The 25,151-nt window shown below is 42.8% G+C and overlaps 1 long non-coding RNA gene across 1 annotated transcript in view; it reads right to left on the reverse strand.

Annotated features, from left to right (window-relative positions):
• Positions 1–3,815: 3,815 nt before the first annotated feature.
• LOC134929195 (uncharacterized) overlaps positions 3,816–25,151 on the reverse strand; it is a 53,853-nt gene continuing 32,517 nt past the window's right edge. The window contains exons 2-3 of the long non-coding RNA XR_010178367.1: positions 5,310–5,412; positions 3,816–4,766 (exon numbers count right to left, since the gene is read on the reverse strand). This is a non-coding gene — a long non-coding RNA (uncharacterized LOC134929195). The remainder of the gene's footprint in view (positions 4,767–5,309; positions 5,413–25,151) is intronic.

The raw sequence follows: 25,151 nt of genomic DNA on the forward strand, positions 1-25,151 counted from the left end.
GTATTTGCAGACAATAATGTGGAAAAAGCCATAAAGACTTTGAAGGGGGTTGTTGCGCCAGATGTGTTTTTAACCAATGATTTTCTGCTTATCTGATTAAGTTTTCTATAAATGGAAATTGGGACTATTATTTTAATTAAAGGAATGGAGAGATAGAAGTGTTCTCTTATCTGGGCAGGAATTCACCTATCCAATGTATACAAATTGGGTGCTATGACATTTAGTACTACAGTATACTATAAATAAAAACTGAATCATGTTTGTGGAATGATTTACCACTTTCGTCCTCAGGAGCCCTCAATAGATATTTGTTTTCTTTATCTTTTCACATTAGATGATGCAAATAAATGATTCTAACAGGTCCTCAGTGGTATGAGGCAGAGGACACTGCCTCTTGGCCCTACCAACACTGAGTTTTAAATCTGTTTTAATCTCTTTATATTTAGAGGCTAGAAATGCTGTCTCTTTTGCTCAGCATTACCAAAGATACGGTGTGCTCCCTGAGGCAGCCGCCTTACTCATTCTTTACACAAACCACCACACGCATTTGTATATGAGTTGTGTACAGTTTAGAATATTTTTATATGTTTAAGCCAAGTAAATGTTATCGATTTAGTGTTTTGCATCAAGAAAATTCAGATTATTTAATGAGCTCCCTTCATTATACTTCTACTCAAATGTCATAGGCAAACGCAGGGGGGGTTCCGGTTGCCCAGAAACCCCCTCCTCTTGGCAAGTGGCTCAAATTCTGACAATATTAGCAGTGTTATATAATACGATTACTAGAACTGCCGTCACATCATGCAATTTAAGGGACAGAGCAGAGCAGCTGCACATGCACAGTGGTAGAAGCTTCTTCTACCCAGTTTGCTGTATGTGTGGATCTGAGTCTTCAATCAGTGCACTGGACCAGAGAGTAGCTACAAGAAAGAAAAAACAGGAGCCTTACCATGAGGTGTGAGAATGTGAGCTTAGAAAGTATAGAACTGGTTCTATTATCTTGTGTATTTATTTATTTATTTATTATGGTATGTTTAACCTTATCCTAACCACTTATCTTATTTATATTATTTAAATATGTTTGATATACAGTAAAGACAACCTACAGTGTTAAATATCAATACTGTATTCCATACAGTATCCGGTCTATAAAAAGGCCAATGTTTACATTAATGTCTAGGGTCATTACTGGTTCTTCTAACACTCCCAAGACTCCCTCACTTGCTCCAATGTCCTGCAGGGTGGGAGATTGTGGATTGCTTTTGGAAACCACCCTCTAAAAATCCTGCATCTGACACTGCCAAATCTGACTGCATATACAGATGGTTCAGGTCTCTGATTATTACAGACCTAAGCCCCAAGTCCCAGTGATGTCAGCCGTCAATCACCGGGAAAGCCGGGAGGAGAGGGTTGGAGACCCCCCCAGCCAGGCAGGTAATGAGCAGCTGCTGCTTCTCAACATTTTGATCATGAGTGCAAAAGAATCTATATCTATACATAATGCAAAAATGAAAGACAGAGGGCAACCTGTCCAGACCTTTTACTAAATGGGTACAAAGGTGACAATACAGTCACTACAGTGGGTAAAATAATGATAAAGCATTTTTGGAGCTGTGCAAAAGTTTCTGTGAAGTTGAATACTTCCAAAACCTGCCACCTAAGTTATATTAAAGTCAAAAAGTTGATCTGACTCAATAAGGAAGGTATAAAGGCACAGAAAACAAAGAAGGAAAATTATTTTTAGGGAAATATATGAAATAAAAAAATTAATCTTTAGTTGATTAAATTAAAATCGTGTACTTATACATGTATACCTAGCAAGGAGTATTAAAACAATATCTTCAATATAGAAGAGTTTTTTTTAATAAAAAAAAACAAATAAAACAGATCCCAGGTAATAATTAGCACCACAATTATCAGTACACAAGCTGAGATGTAAGGAAGCAAAGGAGCAATCTGCGTACTGCAAGGGTTGGGCAGCTGTTGGAAGAGATAAGGGGGGTCATTCCGAGTTGATCGCACGTAGCAACTTTTTGCCGCCCATGTGATCAAGTAGACACCGCCTATGGGGGAGTGTATTTCTGCATAGCAGGGCTGCGATCACTTGTGCAGCAGTGATATGCAAAAAAAGATTCCTGTAAAATAAGACCAGGGTAACAGTTACTTACCCTGTGCAATCGATCCAGCGATGCAGGTCCCGGGATTGACGTCAGACATCCTCCCTCCAAACGCCTGGACACACCTGCGTTAGACTCACCACTCCCAAAGAACAGTGAGTATCCGCTTCGGAATGCCTCCTCGCTGTTAATTTTATTGCGATCGCGCTAGCGATCACTTTCTTCTGGTCGTTGCCCGGCGACGGCTGTCACTGGGCAATGATGCGCGTGCGCATTGCGGGCACCGCGCAGCCACAGTCCCGACCCATTCGCACCTCTGCGACAACCAGCAGCGTGCGAACAGGTCAGAATGACCCTCGTGAGAAGTAGAGTGTACCAGCGCTGGCTGTAAAAAATCATATACAAAGGACGGTTTGCTTCATAAAAGTAATAACAATTTATTTATTAAAATGATGTATAAAACAAGAAAACCAGAAATGGTATATAGTATTGCTGTTAGCAATATAACTCATATATAGACACCTCCCTGTATAGGATCTTTGTTGTAAGTCCACTCGTATATATATCAAAAGTATCACAGTTCTCTTTCTAAGACAATTTCCAATACACACTGTCACTGTGGAGCAATCATATTTACCGGATAAACAGAATGATGGTCCCTTGATGTTGCAGCAGCCTTAGGGAAAGTCTATTTATAGCTGAAGGGATATACCGGAATGATGCTGAGAATTAAATGATGGGTGGATGTCCAGATATTTAGCCAAAATGATTATCAGAGTCCAAATAGATATAGAGTGACAGGGTGGGATCCGGGTAGGTGAAATAGTAGGCTCAATGCATTTCACTGGCTGCTATAAGATCCATCTTCCTCAGGAGCATGAAATTGGTGTGTACAGGAGTGTCTATATATACCCCCTTTGATAGCAGAACAATCAACACCAGTCTAGGTACATAAACGATCAGCTCTGAATTAGGCACTATATGCATACACTAGTTTCAAATGAACAGTTCTGTGGATCAAGTTTCAAACACTACACTCTGAATTTACAGTATGCTCTCCAATATGCAACGGTAAGATATAGCAACGGATATTGTCAATACAGATGTTAATTAAAATAAAGATATTTTCAACATTAATTGCATGTGTGCCTGGACTTATTGTATCATTGCAGTTGTTATAATTGATTTCACAGTGATTTAAATCTGGTATAAAAAGCATTTAACTGATAAATTGCATAAACCCTGAGAGGGGATTGTATTTATACAATTAATAAAACAAATAGCAAAACACGTAAAAGTGTATCCTGTCAGCTGCTTGATAAGTAACATTTGTCACTGTAATACTTGATATACTGTACATCAGATGTGTCAAACACACAGCCCTGTAAGCTTCAAGTGGCCCAAACACATATTATTGCGGCCCCACATTACTATGGGAAAACAAGTGGAGTGTGGCCTGACAGTACAGTCTGTGTGTGAGTTGAGTCAACTTTCCACATCAGTCACGTTGACACATGCGTGCGCTGATTCCACTCTTCTTCTTCCACACAAGGAGCATGTTGTCGCACGCAGTCAGCACAGTACCCGGAAACAGGCCCACATGGCTCTTGCAGTGAGCTGTTAACAAGACACCTGGGAAGAGGACCAGAGCCTCAGTCCACCGGCAAAAGCAGGTGGATATTACATGCCTCCCAACGTGACACTTTCCAGGAGGGACACAATGCTTTGCTTCTGGACTTTTAATTTATGATTGCCGGCACCTGTGTTGAGCAGGTTAATGGATAAGAAAGGTGTTTCAGCACAGATCCTGGAGAGAGTCATGTTGGGAGGTATTATATTATACCCCTTCCAGCAACTGAAGCAAGCGCTGCCTGCAGGACATGGTGGCAGAAGGCAGATACCTGATACCATGTGGAGATGGTTAGGGAGCATGGTGCTACAGCTACAATAAGAAGTGCGTGACCGGATCCATAAACTTACCGGTAGGCACCTTTACCATATTTATTTAGGATCAAAATGAAAACAGAACGGGACTTTCCAAAAAAGAATTACTGGTATTACCACTGTTACAAAAGTGACAAACAAGGGGTGCATATTATTTCAGACCTATAATCAGTGCTGTTATGAACTAGAAAAATAGGAAAATTGGTGACAGAAAAGAAATGCCAAGTATCAGAAAGAAAACATTAAACTTTATTGTTGTTTTTTTGTAAAGAATAGACCTTTTAAAATGGCTTATAAGAGTTTTTATTTTTCTTGTGGCACCTCACAATCTTAAACATTGATTATTTGGCCCAATTGGGATTTGGAGTTTGACATGCCTGCTGTACATTGATAAATCTCTGCAGGCAAATCTTTGAGGATTACAAGGAAACAAAAAGTTCCAAGAAAGCTCCCAAAATATTAATAAGGCATATACATTTACATATCTCTCCAGGCAAATCTTTTTTTTAATAAAAATTACAAGAAAACAAATATCCCAGGAGGTTTCAACCATTGGAGATCTGGAGGTTAACCATCTTGGATAGATAGAAGCAGATGGCAGATATCAAGGTTGCATGCGAGTACTTGTACAGATGTATCCTGCTACGTCTTTTCCTCATACGTCATGTATCGGGCCTTGCTAGCCGCGCCTTGCCGTGCCACTGCCTGTAATAGAACAGTGTAACATAACGTACTGAGGCGTTGGAAAAGACAGAGACTGTAATACAACTTTCTGTCCACCAGATGTCACTTTTCCTAAACTGCACAGCGCATGTGTAAAATAACCAATGAAGCTTCTGTAGTGCTGCTTGCTGATTGGCTGATGGAACCTGTCATTCATTACACTATACACTAATACTGAACAGCGTTTTGTCATGAATGCAGAGCTGCAGTTGACTGTGTAATAAAGAATTCAGTTGTTTGGTGCGTGAATACTTTGTTTACTAACAATACGCTAAACTGCTCTGGACGTTGTATACAACCCTTTACCAGACAGTCGTTAAACTGTTGTTATCCTATGTAAAGAATCCTGCTATAAAAAAAACATACAGGAAGTTTTTCAGAAAGACAATTCGTTTCAGATTCACTCTTTTGGAAATGGCCGCTCAACCCCTCCTACCCAACAGCATTACACTCTAAGCTGCTATTCATGACTTCAGTACTACAGTATGTATGATGTTGTATTTTGGACACCACCCTATGCTTCACCTCATGTTCTCAATAGGTGTCGAGGCTTCTTCGGCTCGTTAGGGTGGCCAGTGCCCCATGTAGCCGACATCTCAGGTTCAGGGCCCAGACAGGGACGAGGTCACTGTGTAAATAGAAATTATTTTATATATATATTGTATGTATATAGATAGATAGATAGATAGATAGATAGATAGATAGATAGATAGATAGATACGACAGAACGGATCGGCACTCGCCTTACCCCAGTTAAAGTGCTCTGGTGCCTTCTGGAAAACAAAAATCCACGGAACAACTACTTCCATTCAGCGGCACTCAGAGACTGAGACAGCATGTAAATTTAAAGTCATCAAGTGGTTTAATGTGTCTCAAAAAACCTGCATTCCAACAGAAAGTTTTGCTCACCTTGACAAAGGGACGGTTACGCCCCGAAACGTTGGAATGCAGGTTTTTTGAGACACATTAAACCACTTGATGACTTTAAATTTACATACTGTCTCAGTCTCTGAGTGCCGCTGAATGGAAGTAGTTGTTCCGTGGATTTTTGTAGATATAGATATAGATATATAGATATACACATATATATATATAGTCTATGGTCACAAAGGCGGCACTCACAAGACTTCAAATCAAGTGAAAAATGCAGACTGTATGTATTAAATTTGCACCGTCTTTCACTTGATTTGAAGTCTCGTGAGTGCCTCCTTTGTGACCATAAACTACATAGACAGACTGCACAATCTGTTAGGAGGGCAGCAGAGAGACATACAGCACAGCCGTATGGAGTGTCGGACCCAGCTTTGTGTATGTATGTATGTATGTGTGTATGTATGTATGTGTGTATATATATATATATATATACACACACACACATACATACATACATACATATACACACATACAGATGGAGCCTCCGTTATCTTTGCTGGCTGAAGCGTTATGCGCGATCAGGCGCAAGGAGGCTTGCCTAGCTGTAGGGAGGAGCACAGAGAGTTTGAGTTTAATACCTACGATCATCCACCAGATGTTGCTTTTTAAAATCACCATTGTGCATGCGTGTGGTCTCTATTAAAATACAATACTGAACTACAGCGTAAGAACTACTTTACTGGTGCATCTCATTACGCTACAGTATGTCAAATACAGTATATAGTACTGTATTTAGTACAGTATATACAGACACAAATAGTACAGTATATACAGATGCAAACAAACGTTATAAAGCCACAATTGTCTATTGACATTAGGGATATGTGAGCGTCCAAGTCCCGTAGACAAATCAACAAATAAAAATAGTAGTGTATACAGACACAAACGAACGTGTTACAGGTATAATCTATTGATGTATATACAATTTCCTCTGAGCAGAATTCCTGGACCATAAATTACTCAATCACTCTGACACCAGTTTAAGGTTATCAACATTTCATGGATCATGATTAAAAATAAGGCTCTTAAAATGGATAGAACTGAACCTCTAAACAAGAGGATAATAAAAAAAGAAAAGCCCATGATCCCATGGGTAACTGAATATACAGGTATGAGTACTACTATTAACAGAATTTCAAAAAAACTGTGGCCAATGATCCAATCAGATAAGGATCTTAAACTGGATGGAACTAAACTTATGGCTTGTAGTCGTAACATCAAAAATATATTAGTGAAACGGATATTATGGGCAGAGACACCAGGATGTATAGTTCCATTACTAGAAAAGGCTGTGTGAAATGTTCTTGCACCACCTGCAGTTACCTAATCCCTGGTGACAAATTTTATCACCCCCACTCAGGGAAACAATATACCATTAGACACCAGTTGACCTGCCTTATGAAGTATGTCATATATCAAATTGTATAATATAAAATATTCATTACTTCTGTATTGTATGGTATATGGGGTATCTTCTTATGTCCACTATTCAGAAGCTATCAATTCCAGTAGGTATGTGGAAAGAAATGCAACAAACAATGTGTAGAATTGTCTTATAACCAATCAATTCTGTATAACCCAATGGACCCAAAGGAGAAACAATGGTAGTCGGGAAAGCGTACCCCAACTCACAATGGAGCCCCACCAGCTGTGTGTATAAAGGTATCTTTTATTCAGGACCACATGTGACCTTCACCACAAAGTGTATGAAAGGGATGCGTACCCTACTCATGTATGAGCAGGGAAGTGGAAAACCACAAAAGGTTTCTTTAATCTTGTAAGAATATTATCTCACTTTAAGATGCGTACCACACTCACAGGTTCAAATGGTGATGTCAATCTTATCTGAGTTTCTTTATCCAGTGTTTTAAGTAGTTGCTCCCATTCAGAGACTCATAACCATTCCGGTTATCATAAAGTACCACAGTCCCTAAAAACTCAGAAAAAATCCAAGCAAATAGTCCAAACTAGTTAGGAAATTTTTATATTCAAAAATAAAAAATTGGTGATTACACGAACCCCATAGTTGGGGTAGATCAAATAAAACAAAGTATAAAAACAATACATACATCCATTAAAAATAATTAAAAATCAGGTACCAAGGACAAAAAATTGCCAAAAATCACCATGAGAAGGAAAGTTCGGACCCCCAAACAGATGATAAGTGGAGTACTACCTTTTGGTTGCTGATACTGCAAAAATTCGGTGTCACAATGCCAGAATCTGTCAACGCGTTTCGGCTCTTATTGGAGCCTTTGTCAAGACATACTGACACTGTGAAACCCGCTAATATTTAACTGGTGGATAACCAATCAGGCAAGATCAGGAAGTGACATCATAATTCTGGCATTGTGACACTGAATTTTTGCAGTATCAGCGACCAATGTTTACAAACATTACGATTTGGACATTGTATTCAACCCTTTACCGGACCATCCATAAACTGTTGTTATCCGATGTAAAGAATCCTGCTGTAAAATAACGCACAGGAAGTTTTTCAGAAAGACAGTTCATTTTAGATTCACTATTCTGGAAATGGCCACTCTCCCCCTAGCACACTTCTGTTTCTGTGTGTTGAACAGGCTGCTACTGTATGGACAGCGATTCAGATGCATGACTCATGCCGGCTTTAGTTTGTGGGGAACTGACCCATATTAGCAAACACAGGAGTCACACACCAGAAACAGAAGACACACATCTAATGATGGAATTCTTTATTCATTCCTGTGATGATGATAAAATTTTTACCATATATAAATATATATATTTCAATTTCAATTTACACTTAGGAGCTGACTGGCTGGTGCGTTATCGCCTTGCACTTATATGTGGCCCAGCGCGCCGCTATCGCTGACTACAGATTGGCCTGGGTGAAGTGAGCGTCGTCGTCCCCCTCTGCTCAGCACACATCGCGCTGTGTGCTGAGTGTTCTGTGCTAGATCGCTCAGCACACATCTCTCCTTGTGTACCCCCCTTAAGAGTCTAACTATTACAGCATTAGAGCATATCCCCACCACAGTTAGAGGAGGGGATAGATTTACTACTCTCTGTAAGAGAGGGTTATACTGGATGCTGCAGTTTAATTCTTTACAATCAACCGTCCTAAATGAGAGCATAGAACTAAACGTGATTATTTTAAATCATACAATGGTTTACTTATGAATAGTGAATATTGAGATTCTTTATAGAATCCATTGGTTCTCAATATATTGTCCTAAAGATAGTTAAAACTCTGGGTACTATAGATATGTCCCTCAATTCTACGTTTTATTTTGCCTTCCATCTTCTGTCCCTCCACACTTATATTAATAATCATCACTCTTTATTCACATCACTTAATGTTATCTTGTAAACTTTATACAGTATGTTCTATTTATTCATTAATTTTGACTGGATAGGGGTACCACTTCTACTATGCACTATACAGTGTGATTCAAAAGTCGCAGTACATCCATTTGTTTCCAAAACTGTACAAAAAATGGGAAAACTGAATACTCCAGTACGGTGTCTCCTACCTTCATAAATATGTATAAATACATAGAATAAGTTACAAAGGGGAGGGGACCCTTAATACAGTGTACAGAGGGAAAAGTATCAGGTGCACTATCTTGTATCACTCTTGCGGTGCCCTGGGGTTGTCTGGCTGGGTGGCTTTGGGGTGTCCTGCCCCCCGGACCTGAACCCCTATAGTTAGTGTTAGGGACTTACCCAATAAGAGGCTACCTTGGTGCGGTGGGGGAGCTCATAGCCCTGGCCAGGAATATACTAATCGCCACTGGTTATTACGGGTTGAGATAGTGTGAGATAGTGCACCTGCTACCTTTTCCCTCTGTACACTGTATTAAGTCTCAAGCAGAGTAGCACCTCATTACCTAATTATGGTGTGCAAATTAGGCCCCCCTTCCCTTTGTAACTGATTCTATGTATTTATACATATTTCTGAAGGTAGGAGACACCTTCAGCCTAATTTAGCGACCTTCCCCACCAACCCCTCACTGATTTTAAAAAGAAAGCCCGGCACTCTAGCCTTCAAATGTGGAATGAGCACACTGAGGTAAGACTCCTACATTTTGTTTATTATGGCAGTCAATATTGGGGGCATTCTCTGGGGCAGGGGGTTCCCTGGACCTGCCGTGGCTGGGCACCCCCGGGGCACGGCAATCTAACATTTATTTCAATACACTCTGGCACTTATAGTTTGTTTTATATATATATGTAACACTTTCACACCCATTTCTTTCACTCTTCACATTACTTACACATGCAGCAGTAGCTGCTCCTACCCACTTAACTCTTTGTATCACTCTTGCGGTGCCCTGGGGTTGTCTGGCTGGGTGGCTTTGGGGTATCCTGCCCCCCGGACCTGAACCCCTGTAGTTAGTGTTAGGGACTTACCCAATGAGAGGCTACCTTGGTGCGGTGGGTAAGCTCATAGCCCTGGCCAGGAATATACTAAACGCCTCTGGTTATTACAGGTTGAGCTAGTGTGAGATAGTGCACCTGCTACTTTTCCCCTCTGTACGTTGTCCTGCATCAATAAAGTGGTAGTGTCTTATGCTGCATCAGTCCAGTCACACTGGCGGTGTCCTCTCTTGCCTTATGTCCAGTGCTGCTGTATCAGTCCAGTCCATTGCAGTGGTGCTGTGTTGTCCTGCATCAGTACAGTGGTAGTGTCTTGTGCTGCATCAGTCCAGTCACACTGGTGGTGTACTCTGCTCTGCTGCCATATGTCCAGTGCTGCTGTATAAGTCCAGTCCATTTCAGTGGTGCTGTGTGTCCTTCATAAGTACAGTGGTGGTGTCCCTGTGCTGCTGTATATGTCCAGCGGTACTGCCATATATGTCCAACGGTACTGCCATATATGTCCAGTGGTACTGCCGTATATGTCCAGTGGTACTGCCATATAAATCCAGTGGTACTGCCGTATAATTCCAGTCCAGTGATACTGCCGTATATGTCCAGTGGTTCTGACATATAATTCCAGTGATACTGCCGTATATGTCCAGTGGTACTGCCGTATAAATCATGTGGTACTGGCATATAAATCCAGTCCAGTCCAGTGATACTGCCATATATGTCCAGTGGTACTGCCGTATAAATCCAGTGATACTGCCGTATATATGTCCAGTGGTACTGCCATATAAATCCAGTCCAGTGGTACTGCCGTATAAGTCCAGTGGTGCCGCCGTATAAATCCAGTGATACTGCCGTATATGTCCATTGATACTGCTGTATAATTCCGGTGGTACTGCACTATAAATCCAGTGGTACTGGCGTATAAATCCAGTCCAGTGATACTGCCGTATAAGTCCAGTGGTACTGCCGTATAAATCCAGTGGTACTGCCGTATAAATCCAGTGGTACTGGCGTATAAATCCAGTGGTACTGGCGTATAAATCCAGTGGTACTGGCGTATAAATCTAGTCCAGTGATACTGCCGTATACAGTCCAGTGATACTGCCGTATATGTCCAGTGGTACTGCCGTATATGTCCAGTGGTACTGGCGTATAAATCCAGTCCAGTGAAACTGCCGTATATGTCCAGTGGTACTGTTGTATAAGTCCCGTGATACTGCAGTATATGTCCAGTGGTACTGCTGTAATAATCCAGTGATACTGCCGTATATGTCCAGTGGTACTACCATATAATTCCAGTGATACTGCCGTATATCTCCAGTGATACTGCCACATATGTCCAGTGATACTGCCGTATATGTCCAGTGGTACTGACGTATAAATCTAGTGGTACTGCCATCTAAATCCAGTGGTACTGCCATCTAAATCCAGTCCAGTGGTACTGCCGTATATGTCTAGTGGTATTGCCGTATAAGTCCAGTCCAGTGGTGCTGCCATATAAGTTCAGTGGTGCTGTCCTGTGCTGTATATGATTTACTCTAAATAAATATTATATTTATATTTAATCCAAATAATTTTTACAGAGTTTGCCCTGTGTGGTGTAGAGGTATGCTCTCCTTTACTGCATTTTGTTATATAACGCCAGAAAAATAATGGAGAACAAAAATTTGGAAGATAAAATAGGGAAAGATCAAGAACCACTTCCTCCTGCTGCTGCTGCTGCTGCTGCTGTTGTTGCTGCTGGGAGTCGATCATCATCCCACAGGGGAAGTCTGTAGACCACTTGTACTACTTCAACTAAGCAAATGACTGTCCAACGAAGATGATATATGACAGCAGTCATCCTGTTGCAAAGCGAATAACTGAGGCCTTGACAGCTATGTTGGTGTTAGAAGTGTGTCTGGTATCTGCCATTAGTGCAGTGGGACTGCAGTGCCAACCCTAGATGGGCCAGGTGTTTGTGCCGCACACTTGTGTCGCTTAGCTTAGTCATACAGCTACCTCAATGCACCTCTTTTACTTCCTTGCATGATGTGCTGTTTGGGGACTATTTTTTTTTTTAAGTTCCATCCTGTCTGACACTGCAGTGCCACTCCTAGACCGGCCAGGTATTTGTGCCGCACACTTGTGTCGCTTAGCTTAGTCATAAAGCCACCTCTGTGCAACCTTTTGGCCTAAAAACAATATTGTGAGGTGTTAAGAATAGACTGGAATTGAGTGGAAATTAATGTTATTGAGGTTAATAATACCGTAGGATCAAAATTACCCCCAAATTATGTGATTTTAGCTGTTTTTATGCTTTTTACAAAAATCATCCAGATCCAAAACCAAAACCCGAAAGGGTGGTTTTGGCAAAACCAATCCAGATCCAAAACACAAGCATGGAACCAGAACCAAAACACGAAAAGTACCCACTGCACATCTCTACTTGTAGGGCGAATTGCCCTTTTCAACAGCAAGTGCTAGGTTACAATACCACAACAAAATGACCTGGCCAGAAAGCCGTTGCCGCTGATTCGAGTAGGGTGGAATCAGCATAATTAATGTATTGAAGGGGAGCGCACCTAGATGGATTGCCGCGAAATAGCCACTGGACTGCCATTGTTTCCCACAAAAAGGTTGACAAATAAAAGGTAAAAATGGGGAATGCGGGAGGGAGACTGAAGAAAGAGATAGAGCCCTGTCTAAACTGCACTAAACCAGCATCCCATCCCATAAACATGCAGAGACAGGGGGTCGTCCACAGTTGTATCGCTGGGTGGCAGGGTTAGCATGCTGGGCAGACCCCAGCATGCGAAAAACAGGATAACAGATTCTGCTTTTTAGCAGAATCTGTAATCCAACCTGAATAACCCCCTTAATCCCCAAATCTGAAAACTGGGTTTAAATACTCTCCTGCCCATGACATACACTCACTACTCAATATAAGAGAAATTACTTTGTGAGCATCATTAGTGTCACAATATATTATTAACAACATTTTGCATATATTAAAATCACCTATGTTTTATAAGTAATCTTTTTATTTATTTTTTGCAGTAGTACAAATTACAAAAGAAAGCCACACTAGATGAAAACACAAGAGTGAAGAGGTTAACCTAACTCACAGCAAAAGTAAATGCCTTATAGGCAGTCATTAAACGCTTATTTATTAGCTACTGCAAATTTACACAACAACCATTATTATTTTATCAAATATTTACAGCATTGTTACCGTTCTGGGGGGATTGGGGAATGGGGAACAGTCACAGAAAAACAAAAGTTACACCGTTTTCTCTTCCTGCAACAACAGGAAACTGAACTAGATTTTATTTCTGGAATGCTATAGATAAGGCTTTCAAATCCATTCAGTATTTAATAGTTTATGGTCTAATACACTGATCTTAATGCTGGGAACCAGCTGCAGAGCTTCAAAAGTTATTTCATGCTAAATTGGTGGAAGTAGATTTTAATATACTGTACTAATATTACCTTTTCTTTAGGAATAAAATGGACTACACATGAGAATGCTTACAGCATCTTCATAATAAAGACATTTATATTGTAATTAAAAATACAGTTCAGAGAATATAAGAAATCTACATTGTAGGTGATTCTCTAAACAATTCTTGTAGGTAAAATGATTAAATAAACATGAAGAACATTTCTTGATAGTGACAATTCTTTGAGTGACAGTTATTTGCTGTGGGCTGAAAATACACAAATATATCAATCTGATGCCTGGTTGCCCAAAAGGGGGCCTTATTAATGGCGCATCGCATCAGCAATGCGCCCGCATTTTCCCGTTCCCTTGGCCAGTGTGCTGTTGAAGTCGAAAATATTATACTCACATCCAACATGTACAAACACCACACAGAGTGGCCTCCGTGCGTGTACTTGTTCTTCCGTGCATGCGCATACCCACACGCTGCGTACATTGGCTCGCGAAGCCCTGCCTATTATCGCGTGGTATGAGTAAATACGGTAGCATACGCATAGAAAAGCCACAAAGACATATCTGATATCTTATCCACATAGTGCATAATTTACACATAGTCTACACACAACAGCAAGATACATTTACTTAGGAAATAGAACAATAGAGATATCCAGCTTTACAGGATATGAGGTGGTGTTTGGTATCCAGATACAGTATTTCAAGGGCTACATTCGGATCGCAGTTTGCAGATTAAAACATGCTCCTGCGCATTGATATGCACAGGAATACAATATTCATATCTTACTGTACTCGTGATATTCAGCGGGAACCCAGTGGAAGACATCTGCAAGTACACCTGGACTAAGCATAGCCTACCTATTCAAACTAACCTATGACCCCTCATGTACTGTAAATTACCTGCCCCTTGACCTATGGATGAAGAGCTTAGTTTCCTTTGTATTATGTTTTGGACTATTGTATAAAAGCAAGGCCTCCTGGCCAGTCCCGGTCTATTCTCTGAAGGTCATCTTGCTAGACTGACTGAGGACCGGATCCGGGTGGCGCAGCTATTGGTTGTAGCTTCTTCTCTGTGATATTGTTGTATTTCTTTGTATAGCCCTTTTGGTAAATATTTGTTGCTGCATTGGACCACAACATAACATATACAACTGGTGTCGCATTCCATTCCTGTTAAGGGTTTAAGAGGTACTCAGCCACACGTGTCGCTGTATCATGCGCACAGCGTGACGGCGTGTGTACGCAAAGTGCATACACATTACAGGGGTTACAGTTTGCATTCAGCGGCCCATTCGGCATGTGTACGCAAAGTGCGTACACAGTACAGGGGTTACAGATTGTATTCAGCGGTCCGAACTCCTGAGTAATGAGATACTTTTTTTTCCTGTAAGTTAGGCGAACTTAACAGTGCACATGCAGGCCCTATTCTGCGCATGCACTGGCCAGACCATGCGATTGCATCTCAATGATGCAAACGCCTCTGCCTGATTGACAAGCGGTGACGCGGCATTGCAGGGGCATGGGGTCGGGCCGCTTTCGGGGCGGCTTCATGACATCACACATGGCCACTGCGACGGGGCAAATGACGATGACCCAACTGCCTTTGCAGCCTTGGTGCACAGGAATTGGGCTATGCTAAATCAGTGATGCAATCACAATTGTATTGTGATCGCATCGCTGGTCACCATTATATGTTACGTATAATTTTTATCCATGTGCCTCTCAACAAAGGATATTAAATCACTATTCATATCAACTGTGTTTTTAATATTATCAGGCATCTCTAACAAGATCGACAAGGCTAGATACAAATGGTTATTATGGTTATTTCATTTCTGTCATATAACAATACTAGCTGAAGGACCCGGCGTTGCCCGGGTTTACATTTTCCATTTGTTAAGTTATCAATGAGTTGGATGTAACGGTCAACATATTAAAAATAATTAGTAGCCTAGTAGCTCTTCCAACACACCCATGAGGTGTCTGCCCAGTGTCATTTTTGGTGTGTTGCCAGTAGCCTTGATCCCCAGCTTTTCTTTTTGTTCAGTTTTATAATTACTTTTCCATTGTGAGATGGGTTTAAAGTTTTCCTTGTTATCAATGTTGCTATTCGAAGGCTTTTTAAACTTCCGACCATCCCTATTTCTGCCTGTTATTTTAGTTCATTGATTTATGGTTATTTAAGGGAGTTATTTCAGGTCATTAAATTACTGTCATTTCTGTCAGTTACTACAGTTCATTGAAGTTTTCATCCAAATCCATCCAGTGGAAGGCCAAAAACAGGCTCTCTGTGTCAAAATTCTGACCAGCGTACACCAATGGGAAGTCTGGCCAGGACCCCTACCCCCTAGTATGTCTTCTGGGATCGAATGTTACCATTTTGAGAAGTTTTCTTCTAAATAAATTCATTGCAAGGCCCAGAACAGGCTTTCTGGGTCAAAGTTCCGCCCGGCACATTCTGCCGTGAGGTCCGACCGATCCCAATCCCCTAGTATGCCTTCTGGGATGCAATATTTCCACTATGAGACATTTTACCCGAAATCCATCCAGTGGCATACCCAGAACAAACTCCCCGGGTCAAAGTTCTGGCAAGTGTACACCAACAGGAGGTTCAACTGGGACACCAACCCCCTACTATGTCTTCTGGGATCCAATGTTACCAGTCTTCCAAATCCATCCAGTGGAAGACCCAGAACAGGCTCCCTCGGCCAAAGTTCCACCCGGCACATTCTACAGGTGGTCTGACCAGGACCCTAACCCTCTACAACCTGGCCAGGATCCAACTGGACCACCTCATCCCAATCGTTACAGGGGTGTCCAAATGCATAAAAGGACAGACAAACAAACAAACAAACAAACAAACAGACCAATGCATTTCAAATATAAGATATATGTGTAGCCCTGGTCCCGAAATGGGTGGATTTTTATTTTTATAATTCTGCTATGATTTTAAGTTGGATAATGAAGGTTATCTGTACCAAGTTTGGTCCAGATCCATCTAGCCATGTGGGAGCATACCTACATACATACATCTTTTCACAGATAGATAGATAGATAGATAGATAGATAGATAGATAGATAGATAGATAGATAGATAGATAGATAGATATTGTAGTTATTCAGCTTTGATAAAAAAAATCTATATTTCTCAAAAACAGGAGCAGCAATGTGTTCTTCAATAGCACTGCATATATCCATTTCAATTTTGCGAGAATCATGTCGACATCATCGATATAAAATCTATACAATGGCTATTAGAAAGTAAGTTTAAATTTGTATGTTCATATAGGGACGTTTGGGTTAGACAGTGCTGGAGCTGCCGGACTCGCCAAAACAAGTAAGGCACCACTAGACCACCAGGAACCTATAATTATATCAACATTTCATCTGTGTGATGATGTCGAGATCATAAAAACATCTTCAAAGTTGTAAAATGTTCTGTGAATGAAATTATGCAAACCTTCAAACAATCCATTTTAATTCCAGGTTGTGAGGCCACAAAACATGAAAAATGCAAAGGGCGGTGAATACTTTAGCAAGGCATATTAACATTTGGAAAAAAAATTATAACCCAACCCTGACTTGTACTTCTCAACAGCTTTGTCCCTGACTTGTTTGGAGAGCTCCTTGGTCTTCATGGTGTGATGCCTCTTGCTTATTGGTGTTGCAGCAAATGGGGCCTTTCAGAAAATGTGTGTTTACACTGACAGATCATGTGACACTTAGATTACACACAGGTGGACTTCATTTCACTAATTATGTGACTTCTGAAGGCAATTGGTTGCACCAGAACTTTTGAGGGGCTTCATAGTAAAGGGGGTGAGTACATATGCACATGGCAATTTTCACATTTTTAGCTATAAAAAATATTTTTTATATACATTATTCTCATTTCACTTCACCAATTTAGACTATTTTGTGCATATCCATCACATAAAATTCAGATTATAAAAAATAATAATTACAGATTATAATGTAACAAAATAGGTAAAAAGCTAAGGGGGTGAATACTTTAGCAAGTCACTGTAGTGAACTGATCTAGATACATGCAGACAACATACTCTAATATTGTTCTGGAAATGTATCAGTGAACAATTACATGAAGGTCATGACTTTCTGAAACACTCTTTTGAAGATAACATTTTTGTATTTCTACAGATGCTGTACCATCATTTTTTTTTGGGGCTTTTATAACTTAACAAAAGAATAATTAATTTAATATTACTTAACACTGCAAACCTTAGCAGAAATATTCTACATCACAGTCATTTCCATCCTGGACATACAGTATGAAACATATGTACCCAAGGACCTCTAAGGCTGCTTACTCATCCCATTATGTTTTACTGAGGAGCTTGTTTACCCTGCAAGCAGGAGACTAGCCGGGGAGGTGGAGACAGTGCTGCAAGTATGATGGTACGGGGTGGTACTGCGTACCGGTAAGAGATTGCTAGCCTGACCTCCAAGCTTGCAGCCGCTGCTATGTGTGAGGGAAGGAGAGCGAAGAGAGCGCCTCTCCTGCCCCTCAGTGCTCAGTCCGGTCTCCGGCGGCGTGTATTTCAAATAAGGGCGCCAGTTCGTTAGCCAATCAGAGCTCGCAGACCGACAGCTGCGGCTCCTGATTGGCAGCCGGGCCACAAGCTTTGATTGGCTCATGAACCGGCGCCTCATTTGAGATACATGCCGGAGACCAGAGTGAGCACTGAGGGACAGGAGAGGTGCGCGCTGCACTCTCCTCCCCTCAAACACAAAGCAGCAGCAACAGCAGTAGTAGCAGTGAGCAGGGGAGGATTTGTGTAGCTGGCACTGTGGGGGCATATCTGGCACAGGGGGAACATGTGTGTATCTGGCACTGTAGGAGCATATCTGGCACTGTAGGGGCATATGTTTATCTGACACCCCCCCCCCATTCCATTGGCCACACCCTTTGCAGGATGTGGCCACACCTGCGCGTGCACACAGTACCACTTAGAAATTTTTTACACTTGCACCACTGGGTGGAGCCCAGGCAGAGGGTGAAACTACATAACCCTATGGAGTGACTCTTGAAGGCACCATGGAAGATAAAGGAAGCAGAGCTGCAGCAGTGCACAGAATGACAACTACTTATTCTACACTATCTTTCACCAAAAAGGGCCATTCACTTGTCCGCCCTTAATACTAAGTGGCATATTTATCAACATCCACATATTTAATGCAGATGTGATAAATATTTTTTGCATAAACTCATGAACATTTTCACTCAAATTTATATTTGTCTCTTGCCAGGAGACAGACTCCGATAAGATCCTGCCCTGGTGAAGAGCTGGAAGCATTCTGATAGCGTATCACTATAACACTGCTACCTGGTTGTGGTCACTAATGTGCATGTCCTTAAGCTAGTGCATTCCTCACCAGGTGCCGATGAAGGGGCATCCAGACGATCTCTCTCTTGAAGATTTTGCAAATAGTAGCCCATAAGCTACTATAGGCTAATGCCATCTGGACATGGAAACCTATGGAAGCTGCATCTGCAGATGGAAATGGAAGGACCTCAGCAGATAATAGAGATATCTGCTGTGAACCCTCCATGGATCTGGGGGCATCCTCAGTGGCAAATGCAGGATTTCTGGAGGGGGGGTTCCAACTGTAGTCCACAATCTCCCACTCTGCGGAACATTGGAGCAACTGCAGGAGTCTGGGGGAGCTGAAGAAGAACCTAGAAATGATTCTGGACATTAATGTAGACATTGGTCTTTTTATACACTGGATACTGTATGGAATACAGTGTTAATATTTAATACTATTAATGATCTATAGTATAGGCTGTATCAGACATTTAAACAATATAAATTTGTGGTTAGGAAAAGATTAAACAAACCATTATAAATACACAAACATTATAAAACCAGTAATGCACTTTCTGAGCAAACATTCTCCCGCCTTATGGTAAGGCTCCTATCTCTTCTTCCTGGTAGCTACCCTCTGGTCCAGTGCACTGATTGAGAACTGAGATCCACACACGCGCACACACACACACACACACACACACACACACACACACACACACACACACACACACAGCAAAGTTTGTAAAAGAAACTGCTACCACTGGGTATGTGCAGCAGCTCTGCTCTGCCCCTCAAACTGCATGATGTGGTGGCAGTTCTAGTAATTGTATAAATCATTGATATTGTTTTTATAATTTGAGCCACTTGCATGAGCGTGTGCACAGGGGGTGCCTGGTGTGCACAGGCACCCCCTAATATCCGGCCCTCCCTCGAGCGAGTCGATTGATTTCATCCCTCCCACATTCTGCTGACGGCCCAACTTGCCTGGCAGCGGGACTCCTCTGTACAGGCAGTGCTTCTCCTGGCTCTGGTCCCCGATGCCTCCGGCGGTGTGGCTCCTCGGTCTCTCCTGTTGCCGCTGTGGTCCTCTGCTGCTGCTGACCGACATGCCTGGGCTGGTGGATCTCCTCCTGGGTTCCACAGGGCTGCCTCTTTGCTCCAGGTGTGATCTTCAATGGCGGCCACTATCTTTGATTCAGTGCTTCAGCTCCGGTGTTTGGTGCAGCTGCTCCCTTCTCTGCCAGAGTCTGGTGATGTGCTGGACTGCTGTCCTCCATCTGTGGATGACCATGTGGGTCCTTTCCAGCAGTGGTGCTGTGGTCTGCTGAGGCTGTCCTTCTAGAGATTCTGCTTACTTCAGGTTCCCATGTGTCTCTGCTTCTTCCAAGGGATACACATGAGGGAAGATATGCTGCATGGGTGGTAATATGAGGGCAGATACGCTGCGTGGGAAGTTGGGGGGAACATGAGGGCAAATATGCTTCATGGGGGGCACTCTGCATGTTTGTGTGGAGGGGAATTCTGCATGTTTGTGTGTGGGGGGCATTTATTATGTGTATAAGCAGCACTAATACTGACGACATTATGTGTATTAGCGGCACTGCTACCATGGGCATTGTATATAAGAGACACTGCTACCGTGGGCATTGTGTATAAGAGGCACTACTGTGTAGCATAATGTGAATATGGGGAACTACTGTGTGTCGCAATGTTAGTAAGCGACAATACTCTGTGGTGTAATGTGAAATAGGTGCAGTACGTGCAGTGTAATGACAAGATTGTGCTACTGTGTTGCGTAATTTGAATTGGGGGTACTAATGTTTAGCCACACCTTTCTTGTGATACCACACCCCTTTTTTGTGCCACGCGCTTTCTGTGCGCACTGTTCCTTTAGACAGTATGGGGGTTAGGGCACAAATTTGTAGTTTGCAGGGGGGGGGGGGGGCGCCGAACACCCTACCATCAGCCCTAGCTTCGCCTAATGGGAGGGGAGTAGGAGGCAGGGGAAATTAGTTACACCACCTCTCCAGTACCACTTTAAGCACTGCCCATTGTGAGGCACTCTCCACCCCTCCCCTCAAACAGGAGCAGCAGTGCCAAGCCAGTAGCAGCAGCTGTGGTGGTGGCAGCCAGAAGCCCAGCAGCAGTGAGCACTACTTGGGGCATTACCTGTATCTGGCACTGCTGGGGGCATTACGTGTATCTGGCACTGCTGGGGGGCATTAAGTGTATCTGGCACTGCTGGGGGCATTACATCTATCTAGCACTGCTGGGTGTATACTGTGTGGTTTAACGTGAATTTGGCTCGTACTGTATGCTGGAGGTATTACGTATATCTGGCACTGCTGAAGGTATTACATGTATCCGGCACTGCTGGGGGTATTACGTGTATCCGGCACTGCTGGGGTATTACGTGTATCCGGCACTGCTGGGGGTATTACCTGCATCTGGCACTGCTGGAGGTATTACGTGTATCTGGCACTGCTGGGGGTATTATATGTATCTGCACTTCTGGGGGTATTACGTGTATTTGGCACTGCTGTTGGGTATTACGTGTATTTGGCACTGCTGAGGGAATTATGTGTATCTGGCACTGCTGAGGTTATTATGAGTGGGTTAATGTGAATTTGGCTCATACTGTGTGGCATGATGTAAATTTCGGTTCATACTGTGTGGCCTAATGTGAATTTTGGCTCATACCGTGTGGCCTAATGTGAATTTTGGCTCATACTGTGTGGCATAATGTGAATAAGGGGCACTACTTTCAGTAGCTGGTTCGCATGGGGAGATGTGTGATAAATGCAGGTGTCCTGCGGAGGAGGGGTCTGATGACATAGAAAGAGGCAGATGTGGCACGTGTGTAAATTTTAAACTTTACTTGTGTTATATTAAAGCTCAAATGTTCGGCCCCTTAATCTCCCGTTCTTTTCAGAGTGGCCCACTCAAAATCGGGATGTAGGTGCTGGTTGGTGCAAAGGGATTGGGATTGGGTGTGTGTTGGGGAGAAAGTTGAGTCTATTTTCCCTTTGTGGAAAGGAGCCGGATGTGACATCAGGTGAGAGCAGAATTTCTCTACTTCCCTTACAGTATGTGAACATTTTCTCGAATCTCCGTTTATGGTAGGGCATTTTGTTTTATTTATGCTGCATTGTACCCTTGCAGGCTCACTTTGATTGCCACACTTCGGGCACAGTATCTCACTCTGTATCACTTGCCACAGGTTACTATTCCAAATTTTTGGTAACGTTGACTCAGTGCATTATGGGAAAGGTCCTCTCAAAGAAAGGAATTAAGACGCTACCGTGGGAGGGGGTGAGGAGAGGGGAATGGTAAAGCACTAGGCCCACCACTCTCTAGTTCCGCCACTGGGTCAGGGATAGGTTGGGGAAGTGTAAGCAGCGGCAGTTAGGACTGAGGGTTATGCCACCAAAAGGTGGTGCTAGATACGCCCAAAAGGTGAAGGTGGTGCTAGACATGCCCCTTCTGCAATGCACCACCTAATAAAATTAACTGTGCACGCATATGGCCACTTGTCAAGAGGAGGGGGTTTCTGGGCAGTTGGAACCTCCCTACCCCCCCGCGTTTGCTTATGATCCTTAATATTTACAGATACTCCTCAAATAGTCACCGCCAGATGGGTTACATTGCATTGGGGGGTTAGGGTTAAATACAAAAGCTACGAGTACGGATTAGGAGGTTAGGGATTTAGGCACAATATTAAGCAGAATGCCATTCCTCCAATGCATGGGCCAGAACTGTACACAACCGCGGAAACCCAGATGGAGCCACTGCAGCCGCCGGGACCAGGTAATTACCCACTGGGTCACCAAGGACATTAGTAGTAGGAAAACTGATGGAAACACTCTTAAAAAGAGTTGTGGATTATCTTAAATCCAGCAATTTACAGGACAAATCTTATAAACTTTTTTTACTGGGTGACTAAAGTAAGTAATAGATGGGGGTGGGGGGGGATGGGGTGCATAGCTACAGCTTATCTAGACTCAAATGAGGCTTTGACACTGTCCCACATCACAGACTGTTAATCAAACTTGAAAGTATGAGATTAAATACTAAAATAATTAAATGGCAAAGATCTTGGTTTAAGTGTAGAAAACAGAGAGTTGTAAATGGAGCGCATTAACAGGAGGGAAAGGTTACCAGTGGAGCACCAAAGGGATTTGTACTTGGACTAGTGCTTTTTAATATCTTTATTGGTGACTCTGCAAATGGTAATGAAAAGAAAGTATGCAATTTTGAAGATGACACAAAAATATGTAACAGGGCAGACACACCCCAGGAGGAATAAAACAAATGACTGATGTTCTAGGTAGACTAGAGGAATGGCCAAGAGCATGGCAACTACAGTAGCTTAATGCCTAAAGTGCAAAATCATGCACTTGGGTCTCAGAAATCCAAAGGTTAAATATAGTTTCTCTTACGTCCTAGAGATGCTGGGGTCCACATTAGTACCATGGGGTATAGACGGGTCCACCAGGAGCCATTGGCACTTTAAGAGTTTAAGAGTGTGGGCTAGCTCCTCCCTCTATGCCCCTCCTACCAGACTCAGTTTAGAAAATGTGCCTGGAGGAGCCGGTCACAGCTAGGGGAGCTCCCCTGAGCTTTCCTAAAAAAGTTTAGTTTAAAGTTTATTATTTATTTTACAGGGAGGCTGCTGGCAACAGCCTCCCTGCAGCGTGGGATTAAGAAGGGGAGCTCCAGAGGGGTCTGATCGGTCTCCGCCACAGGGGAACCACTCGCTCCAGCAGCATGCCGCCAACCCCTTACAGAGCTGAAGCAAGTGGTGAGTTAGTCACCGACCCCCCTAGCAAGCGGGGGGCCGGTGTGAAGATGGCGGCAACAGGGGATCCGCGCTCCCGGATGGTACCAGAGGCACATTGTGCGGCGCTGTGAGGGTCGCCCTGGGCCAGCTCTTACCCCTCACACTGGTAAGCAAGCCTGTCAGGGTCCAGGGATCTCAGACAGCACAACTCCTCAGGCTAGTTTAAACTTCAGAAGAGCGGGAAGACAGCGCCATTAAGGGGGCAGAGCTTCTCCTCAGAGCGGACCCTGCAGCGTTCCAGCGCCTTTTTTCTGCATGCAGTATCTGAAGGAAGATTCTGGTCCCTCCACAGCAGCTCCAGATTACTGTATAACGGTACAAGGGGGTTGTAGAAGGGAGGGGAGGCATATATATTGACTGTGTGTCCTATTAAGGAGCACAATTCAGCGCAGTTAAGGGGTTTCTCACTGTAAAAAAAGCGCTGGTGTGGGTTGGCTCCAATCTCTGTCTCTCTCTTGCCATTCTTGGGGGGGGGGAAACTCTGTCTTACCCCAACCTGTATGTGTGTGGTGTGTTTGGTGGTCACCTGCAGCAATGTCCAGGGATACAGTGTCATATGCTGCAGAGGATTTATCCTCCCAGGATGATCCCATTTATTTATTTATTTATTACCAGTTATTTATATAGCGCACACATATTCCGCAGCGCTTTACAGAGAATATTTGGCCATTCACATCAGTCCCTGCCCCAGTGGAGCTTACAATCTATATTCCCTATCACATGTACACTCCATGTAATCAGGATATCACTGGTTTAGCACAGATTCCAGCAAGGGAACCAGAGTGGTTTTCCTCTATCAAAACTTGGATTTCTCAGATTTCTGATAGGGTTGCCAGTAATGCAGTATCTGCAACCTAGGTATTGCAGTCCTCTATGGCTGTATGGCCCTTGTCAGGTACCCTGGTTCACTCCACTATATACTCCCACAAACGAGCACTTGTGCAGGTAACACAAGACGACACGGATACTGATTCTGACACTACAGATGGTGATGGGGATGTATTGCGGGGGTCTGCAAGGGGGGTGCAATTGTTGATAGAGGCTATCAGGGATGTGTTAAATGTAAATGATACCACACCTAAGCAGGTTGAGGAGGCTTTTTTACTGAAAACAAGAAAGCCTCGCTAACCTTCCCTGCGTCAAAAAAGCTGAATACTACTATATATTTGAAAAAGCATGGGTGAGCCCTGAAAAGAAGTTTCAGATCCCTAAGAGGATTCTGGTAGCTTTCCCTTTTCCTGAGGAAGATAGGAAAAAGTGGGAAAACCCGCCGATTGTTGACGTATCTGTATCCAGACTCTCAAAAAAGGTGGTTTTACCTGTACCGGGATCTACCGCCTTAAAAGGAGCCGGCAGATAGGAAAATTGATTATACTCTGAAATCAATGTACACTGCTTCGGGGGCCATATAACGTCGCACTATTGCTAGTGCATGGATTGCAAAGGCTATAGTGAAGTGGTCGGCTGCTTTA

The sequence above is a fragment of the Pseudophryne corroboree genome, chromosome 5, assembly GCF_028390025.1.
Source record: "Pseudophryne corroboree isolate aPseCor3 chromosome 5, aPseCor3.hap2, whole genome shotgun sequence".
Lineage (NCBI taxonomy): Eukaryota > Metazoa > Chordata > Amphibia > Anura > Myobatrachidae > Pseudophryne > Pseudophryne corroboree.